A 17,782-nucleotide genomic window follows, 5' to 3' on the forward strand; every position below is an offset into this window, starting at 1 on the left:
TGACATCTGAGTTTTGTATTCTTTTTTATTTCCCTAATGTTTTCACTCATAGCTTCATTTAGTTTGGTCTTTTGCTAGAGTAAGTGTGGATTAGTGAACTTGTATATTTATGTCAAGATGTCTACCATCACTTTTGGTTATGTGCATGTGTCATTATCAAAACACTTATTATCTTTTGTTGAGATTAATTTTATCGTTAAGCATAAACCAACATTCTCCCCCAACACACACGTTCACCTACACAGAAATCACTAGTCGACGACGTGGATCTGCGTACATCTTTTGTCGATCTCAGGCCGCTTTCAATTTATCACGCGTAATAGCCACTTGTCTGCTGTCATTTGCACTATTTCAGGTCCAGCAAATTGTTTCTCCCCAGCTTCCAACCAACACGATGGAGTGCTACACTTTCTACCGTACAACATTTCATAGGGCGGCATGCCGATACTTAAATGGTAGGAGTTGTTGTAAGCAAATTCGATCAATGGTAGATGTGAATCTTATGACCCACCGTATTCTAACACACACGCTCGTAGCAAATCTTCTAATGTCTATATGGTTCGTTCACTTTGACCTTCTGTTTGAGGATGATAGGATGTACTGAAGTGGACACGAGTACCCCTCTTCCAAAAGTTGGGCACAAATATCGAATCTCTATCTGACACAATAGACAACGGTATCCCATGTCTCGACACAATTTCATTCACGTACAGTTGAGATAGTTTACTTAGCGAGGCGGTTTCATTGGCGGCTAGGAAATGAGCACTCTTGGTTAAACGATCCACTATACCCAGATCATGTCATTTTCTTTCTTGGTTCGGGGCAACTTTGTCACGAAATCCATAGTGATATGTTCCCACTTCCATTCCGGAATTTCTAGTTGTCGCAACGACCCATAAGGTTTCTGGTGTTAGCTTTCACTTGAGCGCAAATATGACACTTTTTCACGTATTGCGCGATGTCTGTTTTCATTGTAGGCCACCAATATACACCTCTAAATCCCTAAACATCTTAGTACTTCCTGAATGCATAGATAATCTTGATTTGTGAACTTCATTTAAGATTAAATCTCGTAATCCCCCAAACTCGGTTCTGATAGTTCTTTAGTCTACATGAGTCATCGATTAAATTCACTTTTCTCTTTGCCATCAACTCAGACTTCAAATGTTCATCTTGTAAAGTTTCAAGTTGCGCTACCTTTAGTCTATTCAACCGACAAAATGATTGTATGTTAAACATTATTTTTCTTAGAGCTCTAGGAGTGTGGAGGTTTTTTCACCATTGAAAGGATTTAACGGTGGGGACGGTGGAGTTTCCCACTCCCTCCCGCCGTTAAATCGATGTTAAATCCCACCGTTGTGGGTCACCGTTGCGGTGGTAACGGTGGTTTGTTTTTTTTTTCTTTTTTTCCTTGGTTTTTCTGTTTTAATAATGTTAAGAAGTATTTAAATAATGAATTTAACACCGAGATTTAACACTGAACGATTTCCCCAGTTTTAGCCTCAGTGTTAAATTCAGTGTTAAATTTAACACTGAGATTTAACACCGAACGACTCCTAGTGCTCTTAGAGCTCTAGGAGTGGGGAGGTTTTTTCACCGTTAAAAGGATTTAACGGTGGGGACGGTGGAGTTTCTCACTCCCTCTCGCCGTTAAATCGATGTTAAATCCCACCGTTGTGGGTCACCGTTGCGATGGTAACGGTGGTTTTTTTTCTTCTTTTTTTCCTTTGTTTTTTCTGTTTTATTAATGTTAAAAAGTATTTAAATAATGAATTTAACACCAAGATTTAACACTGAACGATTTTCCCTGTTTTAGCCTCAGTGTTAAATTCAGTGTTAAATTTAACACTGAGATTTAACACCGAACGACTCCTAGAGCTCTTAGAGCTCTAGGAGTGGGGAGGTTTTTTCACCGTTAAAAGGATTTAACGGTGGGGACGGTGGAGTTTCTCACTCCCTCCCGCCGTTAAATCGATGTTAAATCCCACCGTTGTGGGTCACCGTTGCGGTGGTAACGGTGGTTTTTTTTTTTTTCCTTTTTTTTCTATTTTAATAATGTTAAAAAGTATTTAAATAACGAATTTAACACCGAGATTTAACACTGAACGATTTCTCATGTTTTAACTGAGATTTAACACCGAACGACTCCTAGTACTCTTAGTGTCGATTGTATATAACTTTTAAACGTTGACTTCGGCTTAGAGTGTGTTTTGTGTATATAACTTTTATATTGCAATTTGGTAGCAAATTAATAGATTATATATTTTGCGGGTCAAAGTTGTTTGTGGTTTGTAGCTAATATATAAAATACCCTTTCACTACTAATTTATCGGATCATTCGAATACTTTTTTAGCCATTAGCAACTGTCGTTTGTGAATGGACAAGCACACGCAAATCACCAAATTTTATTCGTGATTTGCAAAGGTTGTTTTGATTTTTTTTTTTTTTTTTTTTTTTTTTGTTTATTCTTATAACAATAACAATAACATATTTTTTAAAAAGGATTTTTTGGTTAATTTGCCATTAAAATAAGCTACTAGAATCTTTATCTAAATTAACTTGAGCGTGTGCATTACGTATTCTTATTTTAATTTCCCATTAAAATTAAAATAACCTACTAGATTCTTGAATTCCCATTAAGAATCTGTATTGAAAGTTTGAAACGTGATCGTGCGCATTACGTATAAATAACTTGATAACCAAGCTTACTTGACCGGTGGTTAAAAATTCATATTGTTTACCACTTAACCCCTATTGTCTCTACTACAGAACTACAGATACATATATCGTCTAAAATTAAAATTGAAGGGCTAAAATATGTAACTCTAGTAGTATAGGGACTATACTTTTAAATTTCTACATTGTTAAGAAGAAGCACAAATTAGCAAACTAAACCCTCAAAAACCCTAATAATGTACTTAGGCTAGTATTCCATTTTTGTTTGTCCATTCTGATAGTTCACTTTCATAAATAGAAAAGAAAGATGATATTTCATTAGTGGATTTGGAGAGAGAATATATTTCATTGGTGGAGAAATGAAGTTAGTGGGATTTCCTAAAATTGCGTGTTTTTTTGTCTGTGAACTATTGGAATGAGACGGAGGTAGTACCGTTTAATAATTAAGAAATCTGTTCGCTCTACTCGTGTGATCTTTCTTCCGGTCCTCTAATCCTCTCCCTTGCTCCGCTTCCTCGTCACGCAATCGTAAGTTCATAACGTTCTGAGTATACGTGCATACTGTAATGTATGCAATCAGTTAGTTTTAATTTGAATGTGATTGCATTGTTTGTTTAGTAGATGAGTTTTGGAACAGATTAACAATACATAAACCACAGGACAGGAATGTGATATTTTAAACCCTAGATTGATATAGCCGTGATAGCAGTGTTGATTATAGTAATTCTTCAATCCTTATTATAGTTAGAATATATATTTTGATCTAAAATTATGGCAGTTGATGTTCTTTACAGTTAGTTACTTATGTAATGTTTATGAAGTCGAATAGTATAGGCGGAATTGGAATATGTTTATTTGTATGTTATATATATATATATATATATATATATATATATATATATATATATATATATATATATATATATATATATATATTAAATGTCAAACTGTTTGTGGTATGGAATCATATATGTTGGTGTATTATTAGTTGTAAATTATTACGAGTATATCAGGGGATTAATTAATGGGTTAGCTAAATAAAAACGCTTGCTTATAAGCTTTATATGCTCTTTTTATATTAGTTCTGAGAGAGAGCTTATTTGTCATAATTATGCTTAATAGGTCATAATAGGCTGTTAGAATATTCGAATTGCATATGATACAAAGAACTAGTAAGCTGCATATTAGCATATATAACCTAATCTTAACAATTCATAGTATCTGCTATGTGAAATATAATTTTCAACGGTTTGTGCAAGTAAAGTGCGCATTCACACCTTTTAAAAGCAAGCTAGATTGTAACTCTGTTTCTCTTTGTGCTTTGTTGGTCCAGAAGAAATTTTCCAGTTAATCAGGCACATTCTTTTTCAACCACGGCAGATGCAAATGTAAGTTTTAAATTTTTTGTAGATGCCTAAATATCATAACAGAGGAGGAGTAGTACTTCATATTTTATGAACTTGTATGGTTAAAATAATGTCATTGGTATTGTAAATTTGTAATACAGGGAGAAAATTCAGGGAACCTTAAAGAACTATTAACAAAGGCTTTTAAAGAATCATTGAATTGAATATTACCATTCCTGATGAACCAGACATTGTCCCAGTGATTGCTGTATGCACGAAGAAAGAGGACGGTGATTATCAATGGTATATGTTTATGCTCATGATACTCGTGCCTGATTTTCCCCAATTGTGTAAAAAGCAGTATTCTACTTTTTGGCATTGTAATACACTATTATATATTATTAGTACTTTTATTTGCATCATTAAAACGGGTAAACGATAATGTAGATTGATATGTACTATATGCGTTTAGTACTTAATTTAGCTGCATTATAGAATATACTATGCACTGATGTAGAAATTTACTTTTGGTTAGCAACAATGCCATGCGCTCATGGACCAAATTAAAAGGGCGGACTACCGAATTTAAAAGCCCACAAGATGTTGCGGAGGTATAAGTTTTTTTGGTTTATCTATTTATTTATATGTTTATCACACATGTTGAATAAGTGAAGCATATAATATATTAATATTAATACCAATAATAAGCTTGTGCGTTGTGTTTCTAATACGTAGGCCATCAGGAAAAATCTTCCAACATCTGATATGATAGAATCACACTCAACTGGTTCTGGCTTTGTAAATATCAAGTTATCAAAGCAATGGATAGCTAAGGTATTTTTGTGTTTTTAAAAAATTAAAACGATGAAACATGCATTTGAAGTTTGACCTAGTTTAATGTTTTCATTCTTACAGAGTATTCAAAAGATGCTAATATCTGGTATAGAGACATGGGCACCTAAACTTCATGTCAAAAGGGCAATTGTAGATTTTTCATCACCCAATATGGCTAAGGAAATGCATGTGGGTCATTTACGATCGACTATAATTGGAGACACGTTAGCCCGTATGCTAGAATATTCCAAGGTCGATGTGCTTCGTAGAAACCATGTTGGGGATTGGGGCACTCAGGTACATGAGATTGATATGTTATACTCCAAAGTTGTGGCATTACAAATATATGTTTTTTTTTTTATGTGTAAATAAATAATCTTAACATATTATTCTTGCAGTTTGGAATGTTAATAGAGCATCTATTTGAAAAGTTTCCTAATGGGAAAGTGAATGATCAGGCAATTGGTGAACTTGAGGTGAGCAACTTTGAAAATATGCCACGTGTAATCAATCTCATTTTATTTGTTGCATGTTACTATAAAATCATAATGGCTATTTACATCATGGGATCTCCTATGTTTAAATAATAAATTTTCCTGCTTGTAATTATTCAAAGTATATTACACATGTGCTTATTTTGTCACTGATGATTTTAATTTGGTTTGAAAAGATTTTATTGTTATATCATACTACATACTTTTGGAGAAGTATGTCAAGATTCAGTAGTTGTTGTATACTGATCCCACCATTGTTATTTATTTTGGTTAAATGAACTATTTTGCGGTTGTGTTCATTTTTGTTGTTGGAAACATTGATTGTTTTAGGTTCAAACAGTTTTTTTTTTTTTTTTTTTTGTTGAGTGATGAGCAATTAGTGTTAATTTGACTAAAATGCTACTACTATAATAGGTGTTCTATAAGGCATCAAAACAGAGATTTGATAGCGATGCTGTGTTCAAAATGAGATCCCAGCTAGCAGTAGTCCGTCTACAGGTGATTAACATTTGATCTGAAGTTAACGAATGCATGCAGATAATAATTAATTCTTCCTATGAAAACGAATTCTCTGCTGTCACCTTTCATGTTGATCATGCTGGAATATTTTGTTCATCATTTAGCATGTTTATATATCTTTATCTTGCATATTAACTGATGAATTAAGTTATAGGCTGGCGAGGAAAAGTACCGCAATGCTTGGGCACTAATATGTGAAAAAAGTCGAAAAGGCTACAAAAAAATATATAAGCTTCTTGGGGTCCACTTGGACGAAAAGGTAACATGTTCATTCACAAATGTTACTTGAGTATATAATGATACATGTTGTTAGTTCTGAAGTAAAGGTATGGTGTATCCAACCTTGTAATCTTTTACTAGAACTGGATTATACTTGTCACATATTTTTTTATAAGATTTTTCATTTTTTACATGGGAGTTACACTTATTTATTTGAGCATACAACTTACGAGTTAGCATTACGTATGTACTATTGGTTTCAGGGTGAAAGCTTCTATCATCCCTATATTCCTAGGACTCTAGATTTATTGAGACAAAAGGGATTGGTTGTCGAAAATAAGGGAGCTCAGGTGATTAAAATTGAAGGAAAAAAGATACCTCTTATTGTTGTTAAAAGTGATGGAGGTTTTAACTATGCTTCAACAGATCTTGCAGCTTTATGGTTATTTTTTTTCACTAGCCATAAATATTTTTCAAGAAATTCACTCGAAACAATAATATATGATTTTGTAGTTAAATAATGATTTGGATGTTATATATAGGTACCGCCTTAATGAGGAAAAAGCTGAGTGGATTATATATGTGACGGATGTAGGCCAGAGAGAGCATTTTGAAAGTTTTTTTTAGTGTAAGTCACTTTTACATGTCATAACATTCCATTTCCTCTTTTAAAAAAAATTGACTTAGAATTTGAAAATATTTTATTATTATTTTAAATTCTCAGGCTGCTAAGCTTGCTGGTTGGCTCCCAAGTGATGGGAACAAATACCCTAAAACAACTCATGTAGGATTTGGTTGTTCATGGTGATGATGGAAAGAGATTTCGAACCAGTTGTACTAAAGTGGTTAAGTTAGTTGATTTACTTGATGAAGCTAAACTTCGTTGTAAAGCAGCCCTTGTGGAACGAGGTATGCCCATCTAATGTTTGTATCAATGTATCCATGTGGGTTGTATAATTGGTCAAAATTGATATGGGTCAAATTGGGCGGATCAGGTTTATAATCATTCTGATAAATATATGAATAAATAATCTCATTACATGATATGCGTATTCTAACTTCTGTTATAGTCCAAATAATTTGGGAGGTTATGCATTTAAATACACTTCTGATGACTTTTGACCCATTTGACTTTTTTATAAATACAACATAACCCGAGTCAACCAAATATATAGTTAACGAGGTCTAATTAATAAATTATGTATTTTTTTTTTTTTTCAGGCAAGGCTGCTGAGTGGACTGCTGAGGAGCTTGAGCATACTGCTGAAGCAGTTGGATATGGTGCTGTTAAGTAAGTTTTTTTATGTGAAATTTGTTTTTTTGTTCATTTGCTCATTCCAATTGTTTGATTAGTTAGACATGTATATGACCGTTGTTTGTTTATTTATTAGGTATGCAGACTTGAAGAACAATATGATAACCAATTACAAATTCAATTTTGATCAGATGTTAAATGATAAGGTCTCCACTCAATGATCTCCCATTCCTATTATGTTATTATGTTTCAAACTTGTAATATTGTGCAAAAAATATACTGTATTGTTACACATATCTGTTACCTAATCGAATTTTTTGATGAGTAGGGAAATACAGCTGTATATTTGCTGTATGCACATGCTCGTATATGTTCCATCATTCGAAAATCTGGTAAAGACATGGAAGAGTTGAAGAGGGTAACATTCTCATTTCCAATTAATCCTTTCTTTTTTTTTTTTTTTTTTTTTAATTCTAATTGCGTTTCTATGGGTTCTTGATTAAATTAGTAAGTTTATGAATGAGGTTTAATTTGTTTGGGGCAGGCGGGGCAATTGGTCTTGGAGAATGATCAGGAACACAAACTGGGATTACATTTGCTTCAGTTTTCTGAGGTAAAACATTTTTTTTAGTATTCAATTATTATGAATGTTAGTATTAGTAAGTTATGAAACAAATCAATACCAGAAACAATTAATGTAAATGGAACTGCACTGCCATGTGTATCAGATATGTACACAAAAATGGTATAAAGGTCTTAGTTGGTCGAATGTGTCATCGGCAAAGGTGTAAAACCATTATGCATCTATGTATAGTGATACGTATACATGTGAACGTGTAATAACTTGTGGCTTTGGACGTGTTTTGCCTGGTTTGGTTCATCTTTTTTTGAGTAGTGGATTCTGAAAACTGCATTCTTATTATAACAAGAATAGTTTTGGAGTTTGTACAATTAGAAACACTTCATATTATAAAATAGTTTGAAAACTGCATTCTTATTATAAAATAGTTTTGGAGTTTGTACAATTAGAAACACTTCATATAATCTGTTGTTTTTTTATAGTTATTTTTCTTAGTTGGTTCAGTTGACTGGATTTTGAGATATAACATAACCAAATTTGATCTATCTACTTTGTAAAAATTAATGAATCAAACCCACATATTCTTCCAATTAACGATTACAGTTGAAGAACTTGGCACTTGCCAAGATTATTATTATCACAGTGACACAAGAGAGAGTCTCTCAATCAGAGATCAATTACAATTGAAAGAGAAAATAATAGATTAAAAATTGAATGATGATGATCATAATTATTACACACGATAGGTAGCACCCATGATAAATAGACAACCATAAAGAGAAAAAGAGAAATCATGCTGTATGCATCTTTGTATCTTTCCAGCTGTAGGCTGCAAATCAGCCAAAAAAAAGGGAATAATGCAACGGATAAGAGGGGATGAGCTGTACAGCACACAGGAGGCCCAATAACAAAAGAAACAGCCCAATGCTCTTGAACCAACAACAGGCCCACGAGCAAGATCACAAGCCCAACAGCAACCAACATGGACCAACCTACAAACAACCTGATCACACAATAAGAGAAAGAAGGGAAGAACATCAGGCTAACGATTGAATAATTTTAACATCCCCCTCAATCTTAGCCTGAAATAAATCAATGAGCCCAAGCTTATCACAAAGATAAGAGTGTTGACCAATGCCCAACCCTTTAGTGAAAATATCAGCAATTTGTTCTTCAGACTTAATGTTAACAATTTTAATAACCCCAGAGTTACACTTATCTCTCACAATGTGCAAGTCAATTTCAAAGTGTTTTGTTCTTTCATGAAATACAGGTTGGCTGCTATTTGAATAGCAGACCTATTGTCACAATGAAGGTCAATAGGTAAAATGTTTTTTATTTTAAGATCATTTAAAATTTTTCAAAATCCACATGAGTTCACATGTAACAGAGGTCATAGCCCTGTATTCAAATTCTGTGGAGGATCTGGATACAGTGGCTTGTTTCTTGCTTTTCCAAGAAACCAAAGAGCCACATAAAAAATGGAGTAACCAGTAATAGATTTTCTAGTGCTTAAACACTTACCCCAATCAGCATCAACATAGGCAGAGAGAGAAGTCTTGTCAGATTTTGAGATGACAATACCTTTACCCGGAGAGCCTTTTAAGTATCTTAGAAGCCTCATAGCAATCTTTAGATGAGATTGTAAGGGTTTGTGCATGAACTGACTAAGACACTGGACAGTAAAAGAGATATCTGGCCTTGTCATGGTGAGATATATTAATTTCCCAATCAGTTGTTGATATTTAGTAACATCAGTGAGTTCTTTGTCATGGACAGATGGGTCAGGATTAATAACAAGGTTTGATTCAAGAGGAGCACCAACAGGTTTACTACCCACCAAGCCAAACTCATCAAGAAGTTCAACACAGTATTTTCTTTGAGACAAACATATACCTGTTTCAGTTTTTAAAACTTCAATTCCAAGAAAATACTTTAATTCACCTAGATCCTTAATATGAAATTTAGTTTTTAAAAAAATTTTAAACTTACAAACCTCATTATCATCATTTCCAGTAACAATCATATCATCAACATAGAACAAAACAGCCAAGAAGACAAATCCAGACTCCTTAACATATAAAGAGTAGTCGCTCATACTTTGTACGAAGCCATGTTCTTTTAGGGTCATGGACAATTTTTCATTCCATTGTCTAGGAGCTTGTTTTAATCCAGAGGGATTTAACAAGTTTACACACCCTAGTTTCTTTTTCAGAAAAATAGCCTTGGGGTAATTCCATATAAACATCTTCAACAAGATCACCATACAAGAAAGCATTGTTAACATCAAGTTGATACAATTTCCAGTTATTTTGAACAGCTAAAGTTAACAAGCATCTAACAGTAACCATTTTAACAATAGGAGAAAAAGTCTCATCATAATCTAGACCTTCCCTTTGACTATACCCTTTAGCAACTAGTCTAGCTTTATACATGTCAATTTCACTTGTGGACCTATATTTAATTTTATATATCCATTTGCATCCAATAGTTTTTCTTCCAACAGGTAAATCAGTAAGCACCCAAGTATTATTTTCAAGAAGAGCAGTCATTTCATCGTTCATAGCATTGACTCAATTGGGATCTTTAATGGCCTGATCATATGTGGTAGGTTCAATGCTTTTGTTTAAATTAGACACAAAACAATAGTTATCTTTACTAAGTGCAGAGTAATTGACAACTTTTTCTAACCCATATTTGACTTTACCCTCAACAACATAATCACTAAATTTCCTAGGAAACACAGTTTGTCTATTCGACCTTCTAAGGACAGCAGGCTCATCATTAGAATAGTCGGAATTGTTTTCATTTAAACTAGAAGTACCCTCAGGGAGGTCATTGATACGACCATTATCCTCATGGGAGTTACTGTGACTACCTCCACTTCCTGTATAATCACAAGAAGTGTCTGCCATCACAGTTGGCTCTTCAGGATGAACTCCCCCTTCATCATAGGGATTTTCAGAAACATTGGTATCGTTTTGAACAGAAAACAAATCAAAGAAACTAAGTTGATCAGTTTGACCAGCAACAGAGTCAGACTTACAATTTTTTGTTTTTAAAAGGAAAGATATTTTCAAAAAACTTGACATCTCTAGAAAATAAAATATTTTTGTTTTCAAGACTCCATAACTTATAACCCTTTTTGTTAGTAGAAAAACCAATTAGAACACACTTCTCAGACCTTGGTTTAAATTTATCAGTTTCATCTAAAATTTTTGAAAATACAAGACAACCAAAGTTTCTGATGTGGGAGAGAGATGGTTCATAACCATAAATCTTTTAGAAAGGGGACAAGCCTGCTAGAACCTTGGATGGAATCCTGTTGATCATATAAGTGGCAGTTAGAATACATTCAGACCAGAGATACAAGGGAATTCTCCCCTGAAACATAAGAGACCTGGTCACATTTAAAAGGTGTCTATGTTTCCTTTCAACAAGGCCATTTTGTTGAGGTGTGTGGGCTATGGTGGTTTGATGTAAAATACCCTTTTCATTTATAAATTTTTTCATTTGATTATTTACAAACTCAGTTCCATTATCAGTTCTAATCATTTTAACCCTTTTTTCAAACTGATTAAGCAATAAGTTCACATAATTGTAGAAGTTATCAAACACTTCGTCTTTTGTCTTTAACAAATAAACCCACATAGCCCTTGTATGATCATCTACAATGGTCAGAAAGTATTTATATCCTTCTCTACTAGCCACCCTATAAGGACCCCACAAATCCATATGAATAAGTTCACCTAGTTCTTTAGTGACATGATCACTTAAAGGAAAGGGGTCTCTAACATGTTTAGCTTTTAAGCAAGTTTCACAAGGTATATCTTCAACAATTTTATCAAGATTTAGTTTATGTTTAAGAATGTTAAGGACAGGACTAGAGGGGTGTCCTAGCCTGTTATGCCATAACAGGACAGATTCAAAATTACAAGTATACACAGAGTTGCACATTAGAGGTTCACCTTTATAACAGTCAAAGATATACAGACCACCATTCACACTACCAGTCTCCAGGGTAGTTCTTGTTTTCAAATCCTGAATGTAACAGTTAAACGCATCAAAACCAACAAACATTTTATTTTCTTTGACCATCTTATTAACAGACATTAGACTCACACAATATCCAGGGATAATTAACACATCAGTTAGAACAATGTCCTTATTTAGTCTTAGGTTTCCAATTTTTTTAACCCTAGCTTTAGTACCATTAGGATGTGAGACTTGTAGGTTTAATTCAGACACATCAACAACATTATCAAGACCTTGTTCAGAGACAGTCATATGTTGACTAGCACCAGAGTCTATAATCCAACCTTGACACTTATTTTCACTAGAATTGAAGTTAAAAAATCTTTGAAAGTTATTATTAAAAAACACATTATTATTCATTATGTTACCTGACATATTAGGGACAGATTCAGAGGTTTGAGGGCCCTTGTCATTAAGCATGCTTAAAAGCTTCATCATTTGTTCATTACTCAAGGACATAGGAACAGAATTAGAAGAGTTAGTAGAACCAATATTAGAAGAGGATGTAGTTGAACCAGATAAAGAATCAGATGCAGCACAGCTAGACACATACGTATTTGATTTATTAGCATTTCCATTAAAAGGTTTCTTATAATTATTAGGATATCCAACAATTTCAAAGCACCTATCAATGGTGTGTCCAATTTTATTGCACTTAGTACACTTAAGATTAGGATTAGGACCTCTATTAAAACCTCTTCCTCTTCCAGAACTACCAGTATTATTATTTCTGTTTGACCAAGAATTATTATTAGTTTGAGCAACAAAAGCAGAGTTTTGAGACTTAGATGTTCCAACCCCAGAAACCCCCCTGTGTGATTCTTCTCTGGATAAAATAGCAAATGCAGACTTAACATCAGGTAAGGGGTCTCTAAGTAACAAATTACTTCTAGTAGACATGTAAACATCATCCAATCCCATAAGAAATTGCATCAATTTTAAGACTTTGTTATGTTGTTGAAACTCAGGAGCAGCAGCACAAACACAAGCAGGTAATTTAACCATTTCATCATATTGTTTCCATAAAGTGTTAAGTTTATGATAATATTCAGATAAGCTACTACCACTTTGTTTCACAGAGATAATTTTATGATGCAAATTGAAAATTATAGATCCATCAACTTTATCATAGGTTTCTTTTAATTCAGTCCAAACAACAGAAGCAGTAGAAGAAAAAATCTGTCCAGAATATAAATCCTCAGAAATAGAATTTAACAACCAGGACAACACAACAGAATTACACCTATCCCATTGAGCAGCAAGAACATCATTATCGTTGTTTTTCAAATAAGTTCCATTTACAAACCCTACTTTGTTTTTAGTAGATAATGCTAATAACATAGCTCTGCTCCAGACATTATAATTTTCAGTTCCTTTCAGTTTAATGGATATGGATATTAAAGGTGTATTGGTTGTATCACTAGCATGCAGGTAAAGAGGATCACCAAAGTCAATTTTGCTAATTAAAGTAATAGCATTTTCATCGCCCATTATAACAATTAATCAGATAAACGGATCAAGCAATTCAGATAGATAGCAGATAAAAATAAATAATAATAATAATAATAATAATAATAATAATAATAATAATAATAATAATAATAATAATAATAATAATAATAATAATAATAATAATAATAATAATAATAATAATAATAGAAATAATAAAATACAGGCATATGTAGTAGACAAAAAAAAAATATAGATGGACCGATAGAAGTAAAACACAGAATAAATAAGGCAGAAAAAAAAAACGAAAAAAGAAAAGAAAAAAAAAAGAAAGGAAAGACTCCCCTTTGAAGAAGAACCACGAGTGAAGAAGGAAATTATGCAGCGGACTATGAGTCTTCTTCAACAAGGAGAAACACGTCTGATTAAGGCAGATGAATCACGAGCAGAAAAAAAAACCAAATCAGAACCAAAAAACCATAGCTTCAACCAAACGAACAGAACAAGGAAATCAAAGCCCCATCGGCTCTGATACCATGTAAAAATTAATGAATCAAACCCACATATTCTTCCAATTAACGATTACAGTTGAAGAACTTGGCACTTGCCAAGATTATTATTATCACAGTGACACAAGAGAGAGTCTCTCAATCAGAGATCAATTACAATTGAAAGAGAAAATAATAGATTAAAAAATGAATGATGATGATCATAATTATTACACACGATAGGTAGCACCCATGATAAATAGACAACCATAAAGAGAAAAAGAGAAATCATGCTGTATGCATCTTTGTATCTTTCCAGCTGTAGGCTGCAAATCAGCCAAAAAAAAGGGGAATAATGCAACGGATAAGAGGGGATGAGCTGTACAGCACACAGGAGGCCCAATAACAAAAGAAACAGCCCAATGCTCTTGAACCAACAACAGGCCCACAAGCAAGATCACAAGCCCAACAGCAACCAACATGGACCAACCTACAAACAACTTGATCACACAATAAGAGAAAGAAGGGAAGAACATCAGGCTAACGATTGAATAATTTTAACATACTTAAAGTTTAAGCTGCCTATAAGACTCAGTTGATTTTGCTCAATCTCTCCTTATTCAGGTTGTTGAAGAGGCTTGCACAAATCTATTACCAAATGTCTTGTGTAAATACCTATACGATTTGTCTGAGAAGTTTTCCAGTTTCTACTCTGAGTGCCAGGTAATATATTATATATTACATTCATTGGTTGAATCTCCTAATCCTTAATGGTTTTGAAATTTAAAAATAGATGATTGCTTTCGTTCGAATAATTTGATATAACTATTCTTTGAATTCTAACTTCTTCATTTTTTTTTTTTTTTGGCCTTATATTGCGAATTGAGCAGGTTGTTGGGTCAGATGAAGAGGCAAGCAGATTATTGTTGTGCGAGGCAACTGCAGTTGTTATGAGGAAATGCTTCCATCTTTTGGGGATAACACCGGTCTACAAAATCTGATCTCTCTGTTTTGATGAATTTTGTTTGAAGCTGAATAGATGCTATAAATATGTAAATATATACATATGGGATCTTCTGCTGATTTTTGAGAATTGTGATTAGATGATTATGATTGCAACACAACCCAAGAATTAAAATGGTGCTATCGTGAAAAACTTAAAAGAAAGTGTTTTACACACAAACTTGTGACTTGTCTTTCTCTTGTTTAATGTGCAACAATAGCGTGTTCTACTTCTAGTTTTGAAGCTTGTTTTCTCCTAAATTATTGTATTACATTCAGTGGCGGATCTAGGAATTGTAGTCACTGATGTTACTATTTAAAACTCATTTTTATCCCGACTAAATGACATTTCTAGAGTCGGAGGAAGGAATTGGAGTTGAGGGGACTTAGTTATATATATATATATATATATATATATATATATATATATATATATATATATATATATATATATATATATATATATATTGTAAAACGTAACCTTGAATATATGGAAACAAATTAATAGGCGAGTATATATTTTGTGCCAGTTTTAAGAAGCTAGTATCTATTTTTGAATTGTCTTAAATTAATAGTTAACATTCATATATATATATATATATATATATATATATATATATATATATATATATATATATATATATATATATATATGAAAAATGTAAAGGATAAAAGAGTAAAATGAATAAAAAGTACAACGTGATAATATTTTTTTTTTTGAATCGTGTGTTTTTTATCTGTGAATGGTACGGAGTATTAATTTAAGACTAATGGAGTATTTGTTAAGCATCTACAAAGTTACAATATATTGATAGACAATTTACATATTCAAATTTAAATTACTATTATCTAATTTTTTAATCATTTCCATTGAATATATGAAACATTTTTACAATAATCATTTCAGACACTTATATACGTAGTGCTTGAAGGTCAATGCAAAATTCATTAAACATGATGATACTTATACATTGATTAACTACTCTGCCTCTACTTAATTCTATAATATCATTCAAAAAATTTACACTATTCACTCACATAGTCCTGAGTAATGTGGTCGTTAATGCCTCATCAAAGTTATTTAATTAACAATAGCTTATTTTTTAGTGGTTTGAAATCTAATCAAATTAGACATAACAAAAGAAAAATTACGCAATAAGTTTAACTTTAAATATTATCTCATTCTTTACATCAACAAATATTTATTTTAATACGAAGTAATAATTTGTCCAATTAAATTGCTAAATATAAATCACAAACACCATTGTGAGTTGTTTCTATAACAACAATATACATATTCAAATTCTTCTAGGTCTTAATAACTCTTTCGAAGTTAGTACAAATAAAGTTTTTAACTATTACAGAAAGTATGTTAACCATGAGGGACCCCAAGTATAATAACAACATAAATTTCGAACTACTGATAAGTGTATATATGTTTTTGCTTTAAAACTATAAAATTCTATTTTAAATTCATGTTAAAATGTTAACCATTTTTGACATATTGTCTGACTATGATTACCAAATTCGATTTTGATCCATCAATTGACATTGACCGTTTAATTAAACGGATATTTGAAAATCGGAACGAATTGCTACTAAAAATGATTAATCGGAGATTAATCGGCGAGTAATCGGGTTTTTTACAACACTGGGTATACTTGCGTTGTTTACCAAGTGATTACAAACTTAATGTTGTATCATGGGTATGTTTGTCCGCTTTGAAAAACATAATGTTGTACGGTTGTACCTTATTATTAAAAAAAGGTTTTCTATTCTGCTACTCAAATTTAAGTTAAAATCCATCTATGTTGTCATTACATTTACACCTATCAATACGTTAACAATGATATGGAGTCTATTATTATTATCTTTTTTTTGGGAGATGGATCTCACACCCCACTTTTTGATCTATGTACATCTAATTACCTATTTTAACTTTAATTAATTATACATATAATAATAATAATATAAGTTCATTTTTTTAGGGGCATAACTGTGATTATAAGTGACAAAAGTGTACATTGATCAAAAAGTAGTGCGTGGAAATCACCTCTTTTTTTTTTTTTTAAGGCAAACAAAAATTTTATTAAAATATGATCAATGATATGATAAACTGAAAAAAAGTTGACACATAGGAGAATAAAGCAACATTATTTTAACCGAATATTTTAAAGTGTACAGGACTTGATGGTTTGATCAGAGCAATGAAGTAGATTCTGAAATATATATGTATGCTTTTTTTTTTCTCCGTTGATCCTTCATTTATACACAAAATTGCAATCCGAGTCCCTCAAGTTCCTAATTGAATTTTCGAGTCCTTTTAATTGCATAATTTGGCAATTTGCGTCCATCCGTCTAACTCCCGTCTAAATTGGCCGTTAACCCTTGACATGTGCATTATATATCAGGGTAAACTCGTCTTTTTAGACATGTGCATTATATATCAGGGTAAACTCATCTTTTTACTTTTTTTCATTAAACACGAGGGATCATTGGTGAAAAAATTGTTTAATTATATATTTTTATAATTTATAAATTCTTATATTTTTAATTTTTAATTTATAAATTTGTAATTTATATATTTTTAATATTTAACCAGTTTATAAACCGCAACTTCGCGGGATTTTACATAAAAGCTTTTATAATTTGCTTAACTAATGTATCGAAATATGTCAAGCCTATTCATGTTGGTTTGTATTGATCAGTTTGCATATGGAAGTAATCAATAGCACAACTATATACTTTTAAAGGGGGAAAATGCACTGTTAGAGTTACCATCATCATAGTTTTAAAACCATAATTTAGAAATACAAGAGAACACATTTTAAGGGCAAACTCATTGTACAAACTCCTCTATGCAAATTTAAAGGGCAAACTCATT

At 32.3% G+C, this 17,782-nt stretch overlaps 1 pseudogene; it reads left to right on the forward strand.

The window, feature by feature from the left end:
* Positions 1-484: 484 nt before the first annotated feature.
* Positions 485-14,897, forward strand: LOC139902010 (arginine--tRNA ligase, cytoplasmic-like; annotated as a pseudogene).
* The last annotated feature ends 2,885 nt before the right edge of the window (positions 14,898-17,782 follow it).

Source organism: Rutidosis leptorrhynchoides, chromosome 3, assembly GCF_046630445.1.
Source record: "Rutidosis leptorrhynchoides isolate AG116_Rl617_1_P2 chromosome 3, CSIRO_AGI_Rlap_v1, whole genome shotgun sequence".
In the NCBI taxonomy this organism is placed as follows: Eukaryota; Viridiplantae; Streptophyta; class Magnoliopsida; order Asterales; family Asteraceae; genus Rutidosis; species Rutidosis leptorrhynchoides.